At 33.8% G+C, this 7,500-nt stretch overlaps 1 long non-coding RNA gene across 2 annotated transcripts in view; it reads right to left on the bottom strand.

The window, feature by feature from the left end:
* Positions 1-7,500, bottom strand: part of LOC137637350 (uncharacterized) — a 33,214-nt gene that overhangs the window by 22,506 nt on the left and 3,208 nt on the right. For both annotated transcript variants that reach the window (XR_011043580.1, XR_011043581.1), the window contains exon 2: positions 3,454-3,668. This is a non-coding gene — a long non-coding RNA (uncharacterized lncRNA). The remainder of the gene's footprint in view (positions 1-3,453; positions 3,669-7,500) is intronic.

Raw genomic sequence — 7,500 nt, 5'->3', positions numbered from 1 at the left:
TCCCTTCTCAAAGGATGATGGAACTACAACCTAACCCTTTTTATCACAGAATGATTTAAAAAGCGTTAATAAGAAACATTGATACCTTGAGAAGGCACATTGAAATTGGCCATAAAAAAATGAAAGAGGTTATCAGGATGATTAAAGAGGTGCTAATGGTACTGTAAAGTAAAACTTGGTCTAAAATGAAAACAGTGACAGGTATATCAGAGGTAACTGAAAACAGTGACAGGTATATCAGAGGTAACTGAAAACAGTGACAGGTATATCAGAGGTAACTGAAAACAGTGACAGGTATATCAGAGGTAACTGAAAACAGTGACATTATATCAGAGGTATTCAAAATACAAGTTAGTTTCTCTTAGGAGTCAACCCTGACTCTTTCAGTCTACCATTTCATTAACTTCAGCACAAGAAGAATGCATGAAAACCCGTCACCTGGGAATTGATGGCTCAGATAACCAAAATTTATTATAACTGAAAATAAAGCAAAGGAAAAAGTAGCCAGAAAAATAGCCTTATACTGATGCTGTTGAAAAGATGTGGCGGTAAACCTAATACTTAACATTGATGTAGAAGATGGTCTCACTAGAATATAAAACTTCCAATAATCAAAATGTATTAGAAAACCGATTGGAATGAGAATCAAGTCAAAATCCCAGTTGTAGTAAAATGTAAGTCTTAGATGAGGAAGAAAATATATTCTAACTTAGGGAGACATTATATAAAAGGAGTAGCGAAAACTAATGCGATCTAATGAGAGGTGATATCTGTGGTCTACAGTCAGAGAGAGAGAGAGAGAGAGAGAGAGAGAGAGAGAGAGAGAGAGAGAGTTTAATGTCAGGACTTTATTGTCAATGAATGGCCGAAGTCTAAAGTACACACATCGTTTTTTGACAGTCTACAAACCCTTCAATGGGGATGGGGTGTGGTAAGCCCGATGGGGCTCGGTGTCGCTGGAGAATTCTCTCTCTCTCTCTCTCTCTCTCTCTCTCCTCTCTCTCTCTCTCTGCAACCAGGAAGACAATGGTCAGCAAGATAAAAAAAAAAAAAACTGTGAAAATATGGTAAAGAAGACGAATATAAACTATACCCCATTACTGTCCAATTGAACTGTACCAAGACCCTTCAGTAACGCCTGCAGTTATCCACGGGAAGTACACTGATGGCCCTAATTTATCAGATGTAGTTATAGTAGAGTCAACAATCAGGACTATACCAGCAACAAACTATGCCACAAAAGTCAAAGAACATTTGAAAAGCATTTATTTCACTATGAAGAGAAGTACGCACTGAATCAAAGAAAGATTTTAACTTTGCGAAACATAATAGAACATACTGTAAACAGCTACAGGTTGATTTGATCACGCTGGTAGAAAAATACATCTTAAGAAATAAACTAGCAGAGGAGGAAGAGTTGGTAATCATGAGGTCAACAAATGCACAGTGTACCACTATGTCAATAGGAGAGAGGGAGAGAGATTTTAAGCTCTGTTATGGATAAGGCACAGGAAAAGATCGATTTTGGTGGTATTATAGTATGGTATCTACCGCCGATTTTGCTATCTACCACCCCTTTCTGACTATAGTATGATACCTACCATCAGTCCCTAAGGAGACGGTCTACTTGCTAATCCGCCTCTAATAAGGAGGATCAATAGGCTATCCATTTAGATCATTACTGTTGGAAAGTTCTGAGAAAAGGCGACGATGGATTTCCTGCTTTCTTGAATGATGTAAGATATGTTTACAAGCAGTAGCAGCATAAATTTTTGAATGAATTTTTTTCATAGATTATTTTCTTTCAGTTTTGTAACATTTGATTTTTCATTTGAATAACTTGTAACATTGTTCTATGATGAACCTTGAATAATTTGTAATAAAAGTTTCCCTACAAAGTGCTTATAATTATGCACCCATGTTGTCCTGCCAATCAATATTATTAAACTATCATTAAAATCCAATTAGGATAACGTACTTGTGGTAAGTAATCTGTTTGATAACCATCATCAAACAGGAGTATTAACATTGACGGTAGATAACATATTTTGTGGTAGATACCATACTATAGTAGAAATTCGACGGTAGATAGCATACTATAATAGCACCTAGATTTTTCTATCAGAAGCTGGAGGCTCTTATACGGTTACCCAGGGAAAAAAAAAAAAAAGAAGTTGAAAAGAATGGAATAAACAATCTCGACTCAACTGAGTGAAAAGATGATATTTAGGATAGCAAAATGGATGACAGATCGAAAATGGAGAAACATTGAGAAGAGAAAGACATTACAATGGAGGTAGGGTTTTATATCGAAACCATCTGATGAAAATATCTGTAGGATACTACTTTAATACAGAAATACATCGAGAACATTACATGTGTAAAAGGGCGTTCGAAATTATTTCTATTTGATAAACACCAGGACCATCCATTTGAAAATATATTTTGTTCTAAAATAGAGATATATAATATTATCAGAACATTGGAAACCTCACAGAGAAGTTTATAAAACTTGGGAAAAAATAGAATTGCTTGGGTAGCATGTAAAGATATTGGTAAAAGTGCTAGAGGAAATAGAAACTCTTAAAGTTCATAGAGAGAGAGAGAGAGAGAGAGAGAGAGAGAGAGAGAGAGAGAGAGAGATCCATTGTACCTTGAGTGTACAGTATGATAAAAATATCTGGTTATATTATATGAAAAGTGGAAAAGTGGAATGGAAACAAGGTTGAAAATTAATATAAGTGATTATATGGATGCTGTGGGAGGTATTTATAGATGGTAGTTTTATAAAGTAAGAAAAATGGCAAAAGTTTGTATGAAGTTAATAAACGTGAAAAGAAAAGTGGCCGTGTTGATATTTTGGGAAGTACTAGTTGAGAAGTCTGTGAAAATGTGAGACGAGACATAAGCCAGGATGAAGTTGGAATAGAATTTTCTATACTACAAGCAAATTAGTGTATCTTATTAGTAGAGAGAGAGAGAGAGAGAGAGAGAGAGAGAGAGAGAGAGAGAGGGAGAGAGAGAGAGCACAGAATGCAAAAATAAAACCTGTTTTAATGATGTTAATGTTTTTAAAATATTTGATTTTAAGTGGTCATTACTTCTTATATCGTTTACTTATTTTCTTATTTCCTTTCCTCACTGGACTATTTTTCCCTGTTGGAGCCCTTGTGATTGTAGCATCTTGCTTTTCCAACTATGGTTATAGCTTAGCTAATAATAATAATAATAATAATAATAATAATAATAATAATAATAATAATAATAATAATAATAATAATAATAATAGTACATTTGGGAGTGGCTGGAAGAATTTAACCAAAACATCATGAAATTTAGTATTAAAAAGTTATTTAAAGATTGAATGATCCTCCAACAGCCTACAAAGCAGGAAGGTTCGACTTTAAATGTTCTCACACACTCAAAAAATATCTTATTTAGTTAACCACTTACCTATAATTGTGTCTATCTGTAGCTCGGTTGCTGCAGAGAGTCGGAAAGAGAGAGGAATGGCCAGCCATGATTGCCCAACCTTTTTGGTATAAGGCACCTGTATGATCATTATTATTATCATCTTGCTCTAGAGTCTTGTGGTCTTCAGAAGGGCATTCGAGATAAGGCCCCAAAGGATTCTCATCTTCTATCTTCTTGAGTAGTGTGTCCAACCTCTGAAAAAGAAAATGAATTAATATTCTAGTAATTTTATCCGTCATTGTATTCAGTCATTCCATATAAATATCTAGAAATTTTCAAAATCAATAAATGTATCACTATCTTAAGGGGATATTCAAATTCAGATTAGTGTTAACCCACAAATAAGATAAGAGAGATATTGAATAGTATAACAAATGAAAAAGTCAGGATTTTTAAGGGGCTAAGGAAACAAATCGTGAGATTTATCTGATGCTAATTTCGAAAGGGATTGGCGTAGAAATCTTTTATAGTCTTACGGATATCATTTCAGGAATAACAAATCCAACTATTGTTAAGTGAATATCCTAATTCTAAGACAGTGGCTATAGCCACACTAGTTCTGAAAAAAAGCTCTCATTTATCAGGACTTCAGCAAATATAAATCTATTTCAAATATATCCTTCAGGCCAAAATTGCTATAATATGCCATTCTTGAACTACTACTGTAGTTAGCCATTCGGGAAAGATTTAAACATTGCTGGATAAGCAACCAGAATATAGACAAATATATTCTACGGAGATAACTATGAACTTTTTTTTTTTAATATGATTTAATGCCAATTAAGGATGAGAACAGATATGTCATCCTAATTTCATTCTACGTACTGCTTTTGATATAGTTGTGCATGAATTACGATCTATTAGTATTGAAAAGGAAGATTTTCAATATCTAAGTTTGATTACTTTGAGAGCTGTTTTCTTGGTTCGATTCCATACAGTAATCCCCTGCTCATTACAGGACCTATAAGATCAGTATGTCGTAAATATCCTTTAGTATTTAATAGCGTATTGCACGTTAATTTTCCAATCGAAACCCTTAAAAAGCAAGTAAGTCTTCAGTTCCTTCTTGGAACTCTTCATACCTTTATTCTTTCTGATATCTAGTGGGAGCTTGTTATATAGTTTTGGGATCGCATATATGTAAGCTCTAGAGCCTACAGTATATGTACATTTTGGCTCCAATAAGATGAAACTATCTGTAATGATTCCTGGAGTTAAAAGAAGCTATTGTGTACGAAATTGGAAATTCTTACTCAAACCATTAAGCAGAGGTGCCACAAGGACGTGTATTAGGCCCAATACTAATTTATTTTGCATTTTTAGTATTGATCTATCAAAACTATGATAGGGAAACTGGAGTGAGGTCAAACTTTTTGTTGATGATACACAATTATACTTCTCCATAAATGACACTGATGATACAGTAGAGATTCTAAAAAAGTGATAGAGAATGGTTGACAGACGACTACAAATAAATGAAAATAAAACTGCAGTTTGTGGTGATAGGAAAGAATAATTATCAAGATTGGTTATGGTGGCTAATTGGAAACGTCCTTGCATGGCGTTTAGAAAAGTGGACATTAAACAAGAACTTGAAAAGGGAAATAAATGCAGCTGAATTATGGTTTTACAGAAGAATATTCAAGATCCCATAGAGAGAGAGAGAGAGAGAGAGAGAGAGAGAGAGAGAGAGAGAGAATCCCTTCTAAATTTGATGAGGAGGAATTAGATGGAATTTCTGGGATATGTAATAAGAAGAGAAAAGAAACTTTTGTGCCTTATGAGAAATATAGAAGGGGGAAGAGCAAGAGGCCGGCAAATGAAACAGTTATTGTACAGCTTACTGTAGGATTTAAAGAAAGAATGTAACAATTGGAAAATTCTAAATTATACAGAAAGTTTATGACAGGACCAGGTGGAGGCAATTGACAGCCCACGTCGAGGTCATGACACCTAGATAGATATTTTCCAAATTAACCTTTATCTGGTGTGGGTCATTGATAAGCCTACAATCTGAATTTAGTGAGAAATTTTCTTTAACCTACGACGATTCTGCAACCAACATATGAAAAATAATAGAATAATATTTAATATCTCAATGAAAATAAAATGGAAATAATTAAAAAACCAAAATCACACCTCAGTTTTAAAACGAAAGCATTAAAAGTTCACCTATTGGCCAAACTATACTGTAGGCCATTTGCAGTAACCAGACTCTGAACCACAAAAAATAAACCTTATTATAAACAAGACAATTTATGTTTTAGGAAAAACCCCGATTATTGAAAGATGAGCAACACATCTCAATATATCCTACATCACCTGGAAACGAACATGATTCAATATAGACAAATACTTTAGAATTTAGTTCCTAAATAATCCTTTCAAATAAAGAGTAAACACTACTGTAATGTGTCACAATTACCTACATTCTATAGCTGTGGAAGCGATGTTTATAAGAAACACTTTTGATTAGTTTTGTACCACATTGCCAAATGGGAACATTCAATTAATTAAGTACCTCAGTATCTATGCATTGTTAAATTTGTACTTAGTTGGTTTACAATTATAACTTATACAACAACAGCAACATCATCATCAGCTGTTTCTAGTCCACTGCAGAACAAAGACCTCAGACATATCAATTCATGTCTGGGGTTTGTCCAATCTTTTCATCACCACGCTGACCAATTATGGATTGGTGATGATTGGAGACTTTGGTCTGATTACTCACAGCAAACCAACCTAGTATGGGTGCCCCTGACTAGTACAGCTTTGCTCATCATGGCGATATGCAAACCCTTTCACCACGTCAAGGTCTCTCCACTGTTATACCATCTCAACAAAGACTTTCAGATTTGAAACCCTACAGAAGTATTGGTCCTTCATAAGTACCTTTAGAAAGTCAAAATACTTTCATGGCTGATTATTTTAGATCAATTAAAGTAATATATTTCCTTACACAGAAAATAGCTTAATGTCAAGTATCAAACTATTTATAAACACTGCCATTTCCCACAGTCACAAAATTGACTAAAATCTAAACTAAAAGATGAAATGTAGTACACAAAAATTTTATAGTCACGCCTTCGATTCAAGTTGCTTAGTCCACGAAGTATTAAGGACAGTATTGACGCTCTTTGTAATTTTGTTGATCACTAATAACCAGTTTTGTCTCATCAAAATTATATTGCCTTAGGAAATTTCCACATGAAACTATTCATCATTTATTAATTCAAACGTTAATATATCAATACAAAATTAGCTTATTGCCTTTACATAACTAAATAAGGCTTCATATTTCTATATTTAAAACCAGTTTAAAAAAAAATCACTGAACGAGTAAGGCCGTCTTCTTAACGAAGAGCAAATATGTTGAAATTCACTTTTTCCTGACTGGTCGAAAAATAGACTAGGGACCTCCCCACCCCACTTACAGTAAAAACAGCAGCACTAATCATTTAACATTATAGAATACAGTTCTGCATTTTTTTCTGCTAATTATTACAGAGTTAAAGTCACACCTTCGATTCAAATTGCCTAATCCACAAAGTATGTCTTTAAGGTTTTAATATTAAAATGATAATGTCACCTGTAATTTCCCCATGAATATAATCACTTAATAACAAAATTAATTCAACTTTTTACCTTGATACTGAACAAAGACCGTTGGTATTAATTACTAAATAAGGGCTTCCCATTTTCATAATAAAAACTGATATTTTTGAGAATTCACAGTTCACTTTCAACGAGTAGGTCCGTCCTCTTGAACGAAGAACAAATATGCAGAAAACCAGTTCTGTCTGGTTGGTCGAAAAACAGGCAAGGAACCCCATCCCCCTTACAGTAAGAGTTAATTGGTCATTAACTAATGAGGTAATTATACGTCTGCTATTGGAATGTGATAAAAAACACGAGTTGCAAACAAAATAAATCATTTCTATAAAGGTTTTCACAAGAATAATTTCTAAATATCTAAATAAAAAGCCGTGTTCCTACTTGGACTTTTATCACAGCAATTTTCTG

The sequence above is a fragment of the Palaemon carinicauda genome, unplaced genomic scaffold, assembly GCF_036898095.1.
Source record: "Palaemon carinicauda isolate YSFRI2023 unplaced genomic scaffold, ASM3689809v2 scaffold673, whole genome shotgun sequence".
Classification (NCBI taxonomy): domain Eukaryota; kingdom Metazoa; phylum Arthropoda; class Malacostraca; order Decapoda; family Palaemonidae; genus Palaemon; species Palaemon carinicauda.
Note: the sequence above shows the minus strand (reverse complement) of the source record. Positions and strands in the feature narration are given on the sequence as shown.